At 38.2% G+C, this 16,987-nt stretch overlaps 1 protein-coding gene across 2 annotated transcripts in view; it reads right to left on the bottom strand.

Moving 5' to 3' along the window:
* Positions 1–16,987, bottom strand: part of UBE2K (ubiquitin conjugating enzyme E2 K) — a 72,673-nt gene that overhangs the window by 35,182 nt on the left and 20,504 nt on the right. The gene's annotated exons all lie outside the window — the stretch shown is intronic.

Raw genomic sequence — 16,987 nt, 5'->3', positions numbered from 1 at the left:
TTAGTGAACAAAACTAAGATCCCTGCCCACTTGGAAGCTTACATTCTAGTGAGGAAAACTAAAAACTGAAAGATTTTATCATAAAAGCTCTAAGTACATTGTTGTTTAAACTAACATGTGACCTCAAGCAAGTTAATTAATCACTCTGAACCTCAGTTTCAACCTCTGTCAACTGGGAATTATAATTTAATGAATTAATACAATATATAAAACAATGCCTGCCACAAAGTAAATGATGAATGTATAGTAGTCATGTAACATTGTAACATGTTGACTTTTGACAATGATGTAGGAGAAAACTTCCACCTAAAGCAAATATTGCATATTTTTTTGAGAACCACTTGTCAATTACTCTCGCTTGTATTTATCCCTAAAATTTATTCTATAACAAAATTTCAATCTAAATTTCAGATAGACAAATATAATTCTAAATTACCCCTAAAGTTATAGATCATTCTCATATGCTATAAAGAAACTATTAGTTTGTTTCCTAGTCAAATCACAACTACCAAAGTTTAGGGGCACTGTTTATCAGTATCATGAAAATAAATCTGAAATTCAATTTTTCCTAATTTGTTGGAAATGAGGCTTAAAAGGTTTAAGAGTTGCCATTATTTTCCCCTAATTTAATATGAATGACTTATTTTCCCCTACTATTCTAAGGCTGCCCAAATAAAAAAGATTTTCACTTTCCAAGCAGTTAATAAATAAAAACAATTCTGAAGCTTGGGGCATGTCACATACCCAAAGCAGGTTGACATGGAAACTAAGAGACCAGAAAGGAACTGAAGCCATGGGAACATTTATGACCCTTACTAAATACAAGTTCTAGATCAGTGCTGTCCAATAGATATATAATAATGTAAGCCACAGGGTTCCTGGGTGGCTTAGTCAGTTAAGTGTCTGCCTTCGGCTCAGGTCGTGATCCCAGGATCCTGGCTCAGCGGAGAGTCAGCTTCGCCCTCTGCCCCTCCCCCCATCCCACTCATGCTCTCTCTTTCTCTCACTCTATCCCGCAAAAATAAATAAAATCTTAAAAAATGTAAGCCACAAATGCACTTTAAAATTTTCTAGTAATCACATTAAAAAGAGTGAAGGAAGTAGAGAATTAACTTTAAATTTATCTCCTATATATAAAATTATCATTTTAACATGTAATCAAAATAAAAATTTGAGATATTTTCATTTTTTAAAAAAAACAGTGTCTTCAAAATCCAGTGTTTAATTTACAAATCACATGCACATTTCAATTTGGACTGCCCACATTTCAAGTGTTCAAAAGCCACATGTGATAGTCAAATCCACAGATATAGAAAGTAAATTATTGGGGGCTGCCTGGGTGGCTCAGTTGTTAAGCGTCTGCCTTTGGCTCAGGTCATGATGCTAGGGTCCTGGGACCAAGCCCCGCATCAGGCTCCCTGCTCAGTGGGAAGCCTGCTTCTCCCTCTCCCACTCCCCCTGCTTATGTTCCCTCTCTCGCTCTCTCTGTCAAATAATAAATTAATTAATTAATTTAAAAAAAAGAAAGTAAATTATTGGTTGTTAAGAGAGGAGAGGGAAGGGAGATGGGAAGGATCTGCTAATGGGTACAAGGATTATTTTTAAGGAGATGAAATGTTTTGGAATTAATTGTAACAGTTGCACAACTTTGTGAATATACTAATAACCAGTGATTTGTACACTTTAAGAAGTCAAAAAACAGTTTTTAAAAACTTGAAAAAAAAGTCACATGTGGATAGTGGCTACAACACTGGACAAGTGCAGCTATAGAGAACCAGGAAATAACAGCTTTTCCAATTACAGCAACAGTCTATCATTATAATTTTACCTTCTGGATTTCTGTCATCATACTTCACAAAATATATAATGCAGAATAATTAAAGTTCTGAACACATTAATCCAATGAATATTTACTGAGTACTCACTATTTACAAGGCAAATAGGTATTGAGTGGTAAAACGATCAACCAGAAATGTTCTCTAACCCACCCTATCCACATATACAGAGCTTTCATTCTAAGGTATTAAACAAATTATACAACTTTTAAATGAAGTACAGAATATCATGAGAGTAATATTTAACAAAGAGAATATGGAGGATAAGAAGCTGCTTCTCTGAGGAAACTACCTTTAAAAGATTTACGAATGATGTCAATGATGGCATTTCAAGTCTGCCCTGTGCAAAACAGAAGCAAAAATGGTCCCGGCATGTTTAAGAATTGAAAAGCCACCAATGTGCCTAGAATACACACAAAATAAAGGAGCTGAAATGAAGCAGGGAAAGTAGGCAGGAGCCAGATTATGCAAAGTCATGAAGAACGATGAGAAACATTTAAAGCTGTGACTTGACAATCAAATTTGAGTCTTTTAAAGAACAAACAGCTGTATAGGGAGGAAAAAATGCCTGGAGGTAGATTAAAGCAGATACAGAGAGAAAGGTTAGGAACCAGTGAGAGTAATTAGTCCATTTTGGGGGGGGGGGGGTTAAGAAAGAAAGGAAGGAAGTCCACTTTGATGAAAAGAAGTAAATGAATTAAGAGAGATAAGAGGTAGGGGCGCCTGAATGGCTCAGTCAGTTGAGCACCCACCTCCTGATTTCAGCTCAGGTCATGATCTCAGGGTCATGAGATCAAGCCCCACATCGGACTCCCTGCTCAGCTTGGATTCTGTGTATCCCTCTCCCTTTGCTCCTCCCCCTGCTTGCACTCCCTCCCATGCGTGTGCTGTCTACCTCTAAAATAAGTAAATAAAAATCTTAAAGAGAGAGAGAGAGATGAGGTAAAATTTCTAGGAATAAATTATTATAAACTAAAAGTGTATGATCTCTTAAAGAGAGAACAAGGATCAGTCTTATAGTTTGCTTTTCTACTGAGTGGATGATAGTGCAATAAAAAACTAAGATAAGGAAACAAGAAAGTGAGAGGTCAGAATTTGGGGAAGTGGCAAATAAAAACTCAGATTTGGACATATTGAGAAGAGCTATATATGAAAATCCAAAGGGCCAAGAACATGGTTCATGGTCTAAAAATCAGAAGTAATCTGGGCTGAAGATATGATGATGAGCAAGACAGGAAAAACCAAGATAGTCTGTTATCACTGGCACCAAAGGAAGAAAAATGTTTTAAGAAGAAAGTAGCTAATGTTGCTGGCAGAGACTAAAAATAAGTTAATACTTATATAACACCTTCTAAGTAGTATTCTGATTTATATGTAATAACTCATTTGACCTGTTAACAATCTTATGTATCTACCAATAAAGAAACTGAGCTACAAAGAGGTCACACAGCTAATAATTAGTGAAGCCAAGTTTCAAAAATGACCCATGAGCCAAACCATACACATTTAATTTCACTAAGATACCATCAATTACAGGACGCCCTCTTGTATGCAAGAAAAAAAAACAAACCTTTACTTACACTATGACACAATATTTTGTCATTTAGACTTTTTAAAGGGGGGGGGGCAGAGGGACAGAAAGAATCTTAAGCAGGCTCCACACCCAGCACAAGCCAATGTGGGGCTCAATCTAACAACCCTGAAATCATGACCTGAGGTGGATGCTTAACCAACTGAGCCACCCAGGCACCCCTAGAACTTTTTATTTTACACTTACTCAAAGAAACTTTAGACTTCCCATGTATCACCCTTAAGACTGCATAAAGAAAAAATAAGCAAAATAGTTATTTTCTTCACATTTAAAGCCCTGAATGTGTACACACACACACACACACACACAATATCCAGGACCATACATAAGAAACTGGTAATAATGATTCCCTTAAGGTAGTAAAACTAAGAACTATGGGAGAGCCTGGGTGGCTCTGTCAGTTAAGCATCTGCCTTTGGCTCAGGTCTTGATCCTGGGGTCCTGGGATCAAGCCCCGCATCGGGCTCCCCACTCAGCGGGGGAGTCTGCCTGTCCCTCTCCCTTTGCCCCTCTCAAGTACATAAATAAAATCTTAAAAACACACACTAAGACCTATGGATCTGGGATAGATGGGAGACTATGGTGCTGTCTGAAAATTATTATTAGAAGTCATCCCTTTTCCATTTTTTCCACTTCTGACGGGGCTATCATAAAGCTACTAAAATCAACAGCATGGTATTAGTAAGAGAAAAGACACACAGACCAATGGAACAGAATAGGGAGCTCAGGAATAGGCCCATATGTATACAGTCAACTTATCTTTGATAAAGGAGTAAAAAACGGCACTAGACCAACTGGACATCCACGTGCAAAGTAGTCTTATATTACATTTTACATTTTCTAAACTGGTAAAATTCTTAATATCCAATACTGGTAAGGTTGATGGGATACCCCTTTTAAAGGCAATAGAGCAAAAAGTATTAACACCATAAAATTTGTCACATTTTTTTTTTAAAGATTTTATTTATTCACTTAAGACACAGAGATAGAGAGAGAGAGAAAGCATGAGCAGGGAGAGAGGCAGAGGGAGATGGAGAAGCAGGCTCCTCGCTGAGCCAGGAGCCCAATGCGGGGCTCAATCCCAGGACCCTGGGATCATGACCTGAGCTGAAGGCAGACGCTTGACCATCTGAGCCACCTAGGCACCCCAAATTTGTCACACTCTTTAACCCAGTATAACCACTCCTAGAAATTGCCTAAGCAAATAATTTCATTACAGGTAGGAAAAAATATATAACCCTAACGGAAATCATTGATGCATTAAATAAAATGAAAAACATTAATCTAAGTATCCATTAATTGAGGGATGTCTACAAGAATTATGGCGCAATTTATTTTTAATTAATTTATTTTTTAAGATTTTATTTATTTATTTGGGGGAGAGAGAGAGAGAGAGAGAATGAGAGAGAGAGAGAGCATGAGATGGGGGAGGGCCAGAGGGAGAAGCAGACTCCCCGCCAAGCAAGGAGCCGGATGCAGAACTCAATCCTGGGACTCCAGGATCATGACCTGAGCTGAAGGCAGTCGCTTAACCGACTGAGCCACCCAGGCACCCCACGGTGCAATTTAATAGAATACTACAAACAAAAATAAATGAGTATACTTCTGGTTTCCAATCCAACATGTAAAAACTTAGAAATCATCACTCCCATCCACAGAAGAAAAAAGCTAAACCGAAAATCAACAACTCCTCTTAAATCCATCAGAGAATTGAAGCCACAGGGCAAACTGCTGCCCCCAAAATCGCAGAGACATGATGGGCAGAAAATAAGATTCAAACGTATCAGGGCAAAAGCACACAAGCATGAACCATTACCCAGGTAGGAAAACGTAAACTGTAATTGACAAACTGCTGGAGGCACAGTGGGGATGAATTTGAGAGTGAAAAACTCTCAAGGGGCCTTCCCATTTTTGTTTAGTTTTTACCTCCAGGTTCCCTATCAGGTTTTCACAGTGAAGATCAGAGGAAAATGCCCTCATGCTCCTGGCAGAGAGAAGGGGAAAGAAGCCATTTTGAAATAAACCGAGAGTATTCTGTTTTTCTTAACAAGGCCTGCCCTCAAGAGAAACTTTCACCAGAGCCTAACCAATTAGGGTCTTAAAATAGATCTAACCAACCTGAGGGAAGAGAAATACCCTATACCAAACCCTTCCAGTCTTCCAGTATCATCGAAGTGGCGGGGGGGTGGTGGTGGGGAAGACGACTGAGAAGCACTTCTGAAGGTCACAGCCTAGGGGGGGTAGACTCCCTAAAAGACTGGGATGCCTGGGTGGCTCAATCAATTAAGCACCTGCCTTTGGCTCAGGTCATGATCCCAGGGTCTTGGGACTGAGTCCCGCAAAGGCTCCTTGCTCAGCAGGGAACCTGCTTCTCCATCTACCTGCCGCTCCCCCTGCTTGTACACTCTCTCTGACAAATAAATCTTAAAAAAAAGACTGAGACCCAATTACAGGACTATAGACTGCTTCCCCTCCCCCAACCACTACATCAATAGGGCTCCTGTGTAATAACAGGGGATTACAACTCAAAGAACTGCATGTCTCAGACCTGACTTAAGAAGATGTCTCTAAGGAGCCCCAGAGGCAACAGGGAAGACAAAAACAAGAGCATCAGAGGAGATTTTAGACTCTGGTATCTACAGCTACAGCAAACAGTATCCCTGGACAGATAGACATAAAGTCTCACACCAAAGGCCTATTTACCTCAGTTTCTTTTACCCAGTAGATCATGTGTGGCTTTCGCTTTCAAGAAAAAAATTATAAGACATACCAAAAAACAAAACCACAGAAAAAGACTCGGAAGGCAGAAATGCTAGAATTAGACTAAAAATTTAAAACTATTATTAATATGCTAAATGTCATTATGGAAAAAGTTGACAACATCTAAATCAAATGCGTAATGTTAGCAAAGAGTTGGAAACTCTAAGAAGGAATTAAAAGAACATGCTAGAAATAATTAAAAAAAAAAACCTAACAGAAATGAAAAATGCCTTTGATGGGCTCATTGGTAAGTGAACACAAACAAAAAATGAATCTGTGAGCTAGAAAAAATGTCAACAGAAACTCCAAAATCTGAAATGCAAAGGAAAAACAAATGAAAAAGACAGAATAGACTCTCCAAAAGGTATAACATACAAGTAATGGGAATACCAGAAAGAGAAGAAAAGAAACGAAGAAATATTTGAACCAATCATGACTAAGAATTTCCCTAAATGACAATCAATCACAGATCCAAGAAATTCAGAGAATATAAAATAGAATCAATCCCAAAAAATCCATAGCTAGGAATATCATATTCAAACTGAAGAAAACCAAACACAAAGAGAAAAGCTTGAAAGAAATCAGAAGAAAAAATAAACCTTGCCTATCGAGGAGCAAAGATAAAAATTACATTGGACTTCTCAGAAATCATGAAAGCAAGAAAATGGAATGTAATACTTAAAGTGTTGAAAGCAGGATCGAGTGGGTGACTCAGTCGGTGGAGCATGTGATTCAATCTCAGGGTTGTGGGTTCCAAGCCCCATGTTGGATGTGGAGACTACTTTATAAAAATAATATTAATAAAAACAAAGTGTTGAAAGCAAAAAGCCCTACCAACCTAAAATTCTGTATCCAGCAAAATTATCCTTCAGATAGGAAAGATTAAACTAAAGACTTCTCAAAAATAAGACATCTGTTGTCAGCAGGCCTATCTTGTAACAAGTGTTAAAAGAAATTCTTCAGGAAGTAGGAAAATGATATACATAAAGAAAGAAAGAGCATTAGAGAAAAAATAAAGGTAAAATAAAATCTTTGATCTTTCTTATTCTTTTTGGGGGGGAAAGTAAAGTGGGGGGAAAGAGTGGGAAAAGGGCAGAGGGAGAAAGAGTCCCAAGCAGGCTCCACGCCCAGCACGGAGCCTGATGTGGGGCTCAATCCCACAACCCTGAGATCATGACCTGAGCCAAAATCAAGAGTGGGATGCTTAATGGACTGAGTCACCCAGGCGCCCCTAATTTTTTTTTATTCTTAACTGATCTACCAGATAATAGTATGTTCAAAACAGTAACAACAACAAAGTATCTCATGATTATATCTTATGGGTAAGAAATTAATGACAAATGTTACAATAGACAGGAGGGAGAAAAATGTGAATTTTGTTACAAAGTACTCCCACTACCTGTGAAGTAGTATAGTGTTATTACAGAGTACTTGTTAAGTATATATGGCAAATTCAAAGGCAACTACTAAAAAAAAAAAAGAAAAAGAAAAAGCACAAATAATATGCTAAAAGGAAGAAAAAAATGGAATCATATAAAATGTTCAATAAAACAAGTTAAGGCAGAAAAAGAGTGTAAGACAAAAAAGAGAAAGAACAAGGGCAACAAACAAAATACAGTAAAAAAAAGGCGCACCTGGGTGGCTCAGATGGTTAAGCGTTTGCCTTTGGTTTAGGTCATGATCTCCAGGTCCTGGGATCAAGCCCCACGTTGGGCTCCCAACTCAATGGGGAGTCTGCTTCTCCCTCTCCCTCTCCCTCTCCTCCTGCTTGTGCTCTGTCTCTCTCTCTCAAATGAATAAATAAAATCTTAAAAAAAAAAAAACTTAAAAAAATACAGTAAAAAAAAAAAAAAGCTTACTGAGCCACCCAGGATTATATTATTAATCCAATATATCAACAATAATTTTAAATGTCAAGAGTCTAAATATAACAAAAGACATACTATTGGAGTGGATAAAGAAAAAGGTCCAACCATGTTATCTAAAAGAAACTCACTTTAAATATAAAGACAAAGACACATTTTACAGTAAAGGGGATGGAAAAAACTATAAAACTAAGAAAACATAAAAGCTTCATGACAACTAGATTAGGCAATGATTCCCTGGATATGACACCAACAAAAATAAAAATAAACTGGAACTACATCAAAGTGAAAAATTCCTGTGCATCAAAGAACATAATCAACAGAGTAAAAAGGCTTCTATGGAACCTTTACAAGAAATTATTTACAAGTCATATAAATGACAAGTGATTAATATCCAGGATATATAAAAGAACTCTTAAAATCAACAACAACAACAAAAAACAGGGACGCCTGAGTGGCTCAGTCAGTTAGGCATCTGCCTTTGGCTCAGGGTCAAGTCCCTTTTCCTATCGGGCTCCCGACTCAGCAGGGAGCTTGCTTCTCCCTCTGCCTCTGCCTGCCGCTCCCCCTGCTTGTGCGTGCTCTCTCTCTGATAAATAAATAAAATCTTAAAAAAAAAAAAAATCAACAAAAACCAAACCCAATTAGAAAATGGGTAAAGTACTTGGGCAACCCTGTTGGGACCCCTCTCACTCTTGAAAGCTTTTTCTGTATCTTCACTTAATAAACTTCTAACACTTTACTCACACAAAAAAAGGAGGGGGTAAAGTACTTAAATAGACATTTCTCCACAAGATATACAAACAGCCAACAAGCACATAAAAAGTTGCTCAACATCATTACATAACTATAATTAGGGAAATGCAAATCAAAACCACAATGAGATACACGGATCTATCGGGATGCCTAGTATAAAAAAAAAAAAACAACTGAAAATAACAAGTGTTGGCATGGATATGGAGTAAATGGGACCTTGTGCATTGTTGTTGGGAATGTAAAACAGTGCAACCACAATGGAAAACAGTATGTTGTTCATCAAAAAATTGAAAACAGAATTACCACGTGATCAAGCAATTCTACTTTCAGGTACATGCTCAAAAAGCAGGGTCTCAAATAATCTGCACACCTATTTCATGGCAGCATTATTCAAGAACAGCCAAAAGGGGGGTGCGTGGGTGGCTCAGTCAGTTATGTGGCTACCTTCAGCTCAGGTCATGATCTCAGGGTCCTGGGATCGAGTCCCACACCGGGCTCCTTGTTCAGCTGGGAGCCAGCTTCTCCTCTGACTGCTGCTCCCCCTGCTTGTGCTCTCTCTCTCTGACAAATAAATAAAATCTTAAAAAAAAAAGGAACAGCCAAAAGGGGGGTTCCTGGGTGGCTCAGTAAGCTAAGCATCTGACTCGTGATTTTGGCTCAGGTCATAATCTCAGGGTCCTAGGATAGAGCCCCCCGTTTTGAGGATTCTCTCTCTCCCTCTGCCCCTCCCCCCACTCTCTCTTGTTCTCAAATAAATAAATATAATAAATCTTTTTAAAAAAATCCTTGAAGTACGTATGTGCTTAACAACAGAGTTTCAGGGGTGCCTGGGTGGCTCAGTCAGTTAAGCATCCAACTCTTGATTTCGGCTTAGATCATGATCTCGGGGTTGTGAGATCAACCCCACATCAGACCCCATACTCAATGGAGAGTCTGCTTAAGATTCTCTCACCCTGGCCGTCTGGGTGGCTCAGTCAGTCAAGCGGCTGCCTTTGGCTCAGGTCATAATCTCAGGGTCCTGGGATGGGAGCCCCATGTCGTGTTCCCCACTCAGCAGGGAGTCTGCTTCTTCCTCTCCCCATCTCACATGTGCGTGCGCTCTCTCTCAAATAAAATCTTAAAAAAAAAAAAAAAGATTCTCTCTCTCCGTCCCCCCCCTCAAAAATAAACAAACCTTAAGAAAAAAAAAAAAAAAAACCCACGGAGCTTCAAAATACATGAGGCAGTAACAATTAAACTATGAGAAACAAATGAATCCACTACTACAGTCAGACTTCAACATCCCTCTACCACTATACCTCTATTTGACAAATCCAGCACACATAGATGGACTAATCAGCAAACACCAAACTGGATCTAATGTACATCTATAGACTACTTCATCCAACAGTAGGAGAATATACACTCCTCTCAAGCTCAAATAGAACATTCACTAGACCATACTCTTGCCCATAAAACACAAATTCAAAAGAACAGGAATCATACAACATATACTTTCAAACCACAATGGAATTACACTGGAACTCAGGGGCACCTGGCTGGCTCAGTCGGTAGAGCATGCAACTCTTGACCTCAGCTTTGTGAGTTCAAGCCCCACACTGGGTGTAGAAATTACTTAAAAATAAAATCTTTTAAAAATAAATAAAAATAAACTAGAAATCAATGACAGGAAGATAGCTAGAAAACCTCAAAACACTTGGGGGATTAAACAACACACTTCTAAATAACACATAGGTCAAAGAATACATCTTAATGGAAATCTTAAAATATTTTGAACTAAATGAAAACAAAAAGACAACATCAAAATTTGCAGGAGATGATAAAAATAGTGCTTTGAGGGAGATACATGTTGAATGCATATATTAGAAAAAAGTCAAAATTAATAATCTAAGATTCCACCTATGAAATCAGAAAGAGAACTTATATACAAAGTAAGGAAAAGGAAAGTAATTTAAAAGTTGAAGCAATGAAACTGAAAACAATGAAACTGAAATCAATGAAATTGAAACAAGAAATAAACAGAAAAGTCAACTAAACCAAAAATTGGTTCTTTGAAACAATCAAGTAAATTGATAAACTCTAGACAGATTAAGAAAAAAAAGACACAAATTCTAAATATCAGAAATGAGAGACCCATCTCCACTAATCCCATCGACATTAAAAGGATAAAGTAATATTGCAAACAACTCTACGCCCCAAAATTTGATAACCTAGATAAAGTGAATTGATTCCTTGAAAGACACAATCTGCCAAAATTCAACAAAGATAGACTATAGGAGTAGGATTATATGTATTAAGGAAATTGAATCAATAACTTTACAAAACAAAGAGCATCAGCCCCAGATAGTGTCAATGTTCTACCAAACATTTAAGGAAGAAATTACCCAATTCTCTACCGCTTATAATCTCTTTCGTAAGGTAGAAGCAAAGCAGGAAGTATTTCCTAACTCACTCTATGAGGCCAGTATTACCCTAATACCAAAAGCAGAAAAATGACAAGTACAGACAAGTTATCTTTCATGAACACGTATGCAAAAATCCTTGAAAAAATATTAGCAAATTTACTCCAACAATGAATGAAAAGAATTATACAGTTACCCTTGAACAACAAGGGGGTCAGGGGTGCTGATGCCCTGTACAGTTGGAAATCTGCATGTAACTTTTGATTCCCCAAAAACTGAAGTACTAATAGCCTACTACTGACCAGAAGCCTTACTGATAACATAAACAATTAACACATATGTTGTATGTTACATGTATTAATAGTGTATTCTTACAACAAAGTAAGCTAGAGAAAAGAATATACCAATAAGATCATAAAGAAGAGAAAATACATTTACGTTACTTTACTGTATTTGTAAAAAATGTATAAGGGGACCTGTGCTATTCAAATCTGTGTTGTTCAAGGGTCAATTGTACACCATGACAAGTGGAACTTAACCTGGGTATACATGCTGGTTCAACATTAAAAAATCAATTAATGTACCGATCACATCAACAGGCTAAAAGAAAAACCAACCATATCAATAGATGCAGAAAAACCATTTCACAAAATCCAAAACCCATTCACAATAAAAACACTCCATAAACTAGGAATAGAGTGGAACTTTCTCAACTTGATAAGTAATATTTACAAAAAAACACAGCTAACATCATATTTAATGGTGAGAAACTCAAAGCTTTCTCAGGAGGATCATGTACAAGTCAAGGATATCCCTCTTACCACTCATTTTTAACATTATACTAGTTCTAGCTACTGCAAGAAGAAAAAGCGTATAAATTGAGAAGGAAAAAATAAAACTTTATTCACAAATGACACCTATGCAGAAAATCTAAAAGAAATGACAAATTCCAAGAATAAGCAATTATAGCAAGGTTGCAGGATACAAGGTTAATACACTAAAGTCAAGCACTTTATATATATATCAGCAATGGACAACTGGAATTTGAATTCAAAAACACAATACCATTTAACATTAGCACCAGTAAGCCAAAATACTGAGGTATAAATCTAACAAAATATGTGCAAGAACTATATAAGGAAAACTTATAAAGCTCTGATGAATGGTATCAAAGAACTAAAAAAACGTAGGATGGGGCGCCTGGGTGGCTCAATCGTTAAGCGTCTGCCTTCAGCTCAGGTCATGATCCCAGAGTCCTGGTATCGAGCCCCGCATCGGGCTCCTTGCTCAGAGGTAAACCAGCTTCTCCCTCTCCTACTCCCTCTCTCGCTGTGTCTCTGTCAAATAAATAAAATCTTTAAAAAAAAAAAAATGGAGGCGTGACCCTACCGAGCTTCAAGATTTAGAGTAAAGCTACAGTAATCAAAATATGGTACTGGCCAAAGAACAAATAATCCATGAAACAGAATAGACAGCCCAGAAATAGGCCCACATAAATATAATACAGTCAACTGATCTTTGACAAAAGAGTAAAGGCAATACAACAGAGCACAATCTTTGCAACAAACATTTCTGAAACAACTAGACATATACATGGGGGAAAAAAATCTAGGCACACTCACAATACCCTTCATGAAAATTGACTCAAAATGGATTAGAGACCTAAACATAAAATACAAAAGTATAAAACTCCTAGAAGATAACAAAGGGGATAATCTAGATAAACTTGGTATGGCTATGACTTTTTAGATATAACACCAAAAGTTCAATCTGTGAAAGAAATAACTGATAAGTAGGACTTCATTAAAATAAAAAACTGCTCTGCAAAAGACAATGTCGTGAGAATAAAGGAAAAAGGGACTGGGAGAAAATATCTGCAAAAGACATATCTGATAAAGGACTGTTACCCAAAATACACAGAGAATTCATAAAATTCAACGATAAGAAAACAACACAAAAAATGAACTTAAGACCTTAACAGACACCTCACCAAACAAGATATACAGATTGCAAATAAGCATATTAAAAGACGGTCCACTTCATATGCCATGGAGGAAATGCAAATTAAAACAACTAAATACCACTGCACACCTATAAGAACAGCCAAAATCTGGATGAAATGCGGGCAAGGATGTGGAGCAGCAGAAATTCTCAATCAGGGGCACCTGGGTGGCTCAGTCGTTAGTCTGCCTTTGGCTCGGGTCATGATCCCGGGGTCCTGGGATCGAGCCCCACACTGGGCTCCCTGCTCAGCAGGAAGCCTGCTTCTCCCTCTCCCACTCCCCCTGCTTGTGTTCCCTCTCTTGCTGTGTCTCTGTCAAATTTAAAAAAAAACAAAACAAAACTGAAAAAGAAATTCTCAATCAGTGCTGGTGGGAATACAAAATTATACAGCCACACTGGAGACAGCTGTGGTTTCTTTGAGAACTAATCACACTCCCTTGTTATTTACCCAAAGGAGTTGAAAACTTATGTCCACACAAAAACCTGTACATGGATGTTTATAGCAGCTTTATTCATGATTGCCAAAACTTGGAGGCAACGAAGATGTACTTCAGTAGATGAATAAACTGTGATACATTCAGATAAGGGAATATTAAATATATATTTGTTACATATACAAATATATAATAAAAATAGCTATCAAGCCATGAAGAGATACAGAAGAAACTTAAATGCCTATTGCTAATTGAAAGAAGCCAATTTGAAAAGGCTACATATTGTGCAATTCCGACTATATGCCATTCTGGAAAAGCAAAACTATGGAGACAGTAAAAAGGTCAACAGCAGTGGTAGTGGGGAGGGAGATGGACAGGATGACACAGAGGATTTTTAAGGCAATGAAAATACTCTGGGGAGGTGCCTGGTTGGCTCAGTTGGAAGAGCATGCAACTTTTGATCTTGGGGTCATGAGTTCAAGCCCCATACACGGTATAGAGATTACTAAAAAATAAACTTAAAAAAATACTCTGTATGATATTATAATGACAAACACATGTCATTACATATTACATTGCCCACAGAACAAACACCACCAAGGGTGAACCTTAAGGTAAACTATGGACTTTGGATGATTGTCAGTGTAGGTTCATAGATTGTAACAGATGTAATCTATACCTTGGTAGTTTGTAGGGATGCTAATGAGAGAAGCTATGCATCTGTGGAACCACGGGGTGTCAAAAAGTTGTTCTTAAATCTTGTGATACTGCACAAGCTTTCCTTTACAACTATCATCACACACAGAGCTAAAATACTTTTAGTATGGTTGTACCCTTGTTCGTATTTATTTAAGAAAGTTCATAAACTGAAAATTCCTATATTTACTAAATATATAAATGCACAGAAAAAGTTATTGAAAGGGGCGCCTGCGTGGCTCAGTCATTAAGCGTCTGCCTTCGGCTCAGGTCATGATCCCAGGGTCCTGGGATTGAGCCCCACATCGGACTCCCTGCTCAGCAGGAAGCCTGCTTCTCCATCTCCCACTCCCCCTGCTTGTGTTCCCTCTCTCATTGTGTCTCTCTCTGTCAAATAAATAAAATCTTTAAAAAAAAAAAAAAACAAGAAAAAGAAAAAGTTATTGAAAGTTCCCTCTGAAAGAGAGGATTAGGACTGAGGAGAGGAAGGAAAGGGTGCCTAAGTATTGAAAACTTTTACTCTAGGGCACCTGGGTGGCGTAGTTAAGCATCCGACCTTGGCTTCGATTCAGCTCATGAACTCTGGGTCGTCAGATCAAGACCCACGTTGGACTCTGGGCTCAGTGTCGAGTCTGCTTAAGACTCTCTCTCCCTCTCCCTCTCCCCCCTCCCCCAACTCTCTCTCTCTCCTTGAAGTAAATGATCAAAAAGAAAATAAAAAAAAAAAGAAAACTTTTACTGTGTGTGTGTGTGTGTGTGTATATATATATATTTTTTTTTTTTAAGATTTTATTTATTTGGGGCGCCTGGGTGGCTCAGTTGGTTGAGCAACTGCCTTCGGCTCAGGTCATGATCCTGGAGTCCCGGGATCAAGTCCCGCATCGGGCTCCCTGCTCAGCAGGGAGCCTGCTTCTCCCTTGGACCCTCCCCCCTCTCATGCTCTCTCTATCTCATTCTCTCTCTCAAATAAATAAATAAAATCTTTAAAGAAAAAAAAAAAAGATTTTATTTATTTGACACAGAGAGAGGGAATACAAGCAGGGGGATTGGGAGAGGGAGAAGCAGGCTTCCGGCTGAGCCAGGAGCCCGATGTGGGGCTCGATCCCAGGACCCTGGGATCATGACCTGAGCCGAAGGCAGACGCTTAACAACTGAGCCTCCCAGGTGCCCCTCTGTATATTTTTCACAAAGACCCTGTATCCTTAATTTAAAACAACTTTTTGATCTTCCAAATTCCTGTATCACTAAGAAATTTCAAAGGAATTTTAAATGATAAAAAGTACTGACAGCAAAAAAGACAAAATAACAAAACTCTTAAAGAACTGAAACCAAAGGAAGAAAAACAAAATAAAATTGAAAAGCCATGGGCTCAACTGATAAGATAAAGAATAAGTAAAATAGGAGCACCTGGGTGGCTCAGTCGGTTAAGCCGCTGCCTTCGGCTCAGGTCATGATCCCGGGGTCCTGGGATCAAGCCCCGCATCGGGCTCCCTGCTCAGTGGGAAGCCTGCTTCTCCCTCTCCCTCTGCCTGCCTCTCTGCCTACTTGTTCTCTCTCTCTCTCTGTCAAATAAATAAAATCTTAAAAAAAAAAAAAAAAAGAATAAGTAAAATAAAGGTGAGAAAAAGAAACTAAAAAATGAAGTAAATCATACCCTGTATTTGCTACATATTATAACAGATCATAAATAATAAAAGAAATGTATTACAGTTTTTAAAAACACCTAAATTGACAAAAATTTTGAACATGAACAGAACATTAAGAAATTCACAAAAAATACGCCTTTTAGCAATTGCTCTAAAAAGATACTTCGTTCTCAAACACATAGCCCAATTTACAAAGAATAATCCCATATGGTTTCAAAACAATTAAATGAATAGAATGATCATAAACACATTTTATAAAACAAACATGGCTCTGACTCCCCTCAAACTTACCTAGCACAATTCTGAACAAATACAGGCAAGTCTCACTAAAAAGATACACAATTCTGAACAAAATCTTGGTTAACATGCATTACAAACTGAAGTACTATTCACTATGACCGAAAGGGATTTATTCCAAAATTCAAGAATGATTTCATTCCATTAAAACTTTTATCAAAAAGTACTTGGGGGGTGCCTGGCTGGCTCAGTTGGTGGAACATGTGACTCTTGACCTTGGTGGTATAAATTTGAGCCCCAGTTGGGTGTAGAGATTACTTAACAATAAAATATTAGGGGCACCTTTGTGGCTCAGTCGATTAAGCGTCTGCCTTTGGCTCAGGTCATGATCCCAGGGTCCTGGGATCGAGCCCCACATCGGGCTCCCTGCTCCGCAGGAGGCCTGATTCTCCCTCTCCCACTCCCTCTGCTTGTGTTCCCTCTCTCGCTGTCTCTCTCTCTGTCAAATAAATAAAAAATAAAAATAAAATAAAATATTAAGGGGCACCTGGGTGGTGCATTTGGTTGAGCACGGGACTCTCAGTTTTGGCTCTAGTGGTGATCTCAGGGTCATGAGTCAGGCTCCACACTCAGCAAGGAGTGTGCTTAAGTTTCTCTCTTCCTCTCCTTCTGCCCACCCCCACCCCCTGCATACATGCACTCTAAAATAAATAAATCTTAAAAATAAAATCTAAAAAAAATTAAAAAGGTATTTGGAAATG

The sequence above is a fragment of the Mirounga angustirostris genome, unplaced genomic scaffold (assembly GCF_029215605.1).
Source record: "Mirounga angustirostris isolate CCGP_5_RB_7025 unplaced genomic scaffold, mMirAng1.0.hap1 SCAF_2, whole genome shotgun sequence".
Lineage (NCBI taxonomy): Eukaryota > Metazoa > Chordata > Mammalia > Carnivora > Phocidae > Mirounga > Mirounga angustirostris.
Note: the sequence above shows the minus strand (reverse complement) of the source record. Positions and strands in the feature narration are given on the sequence as shown.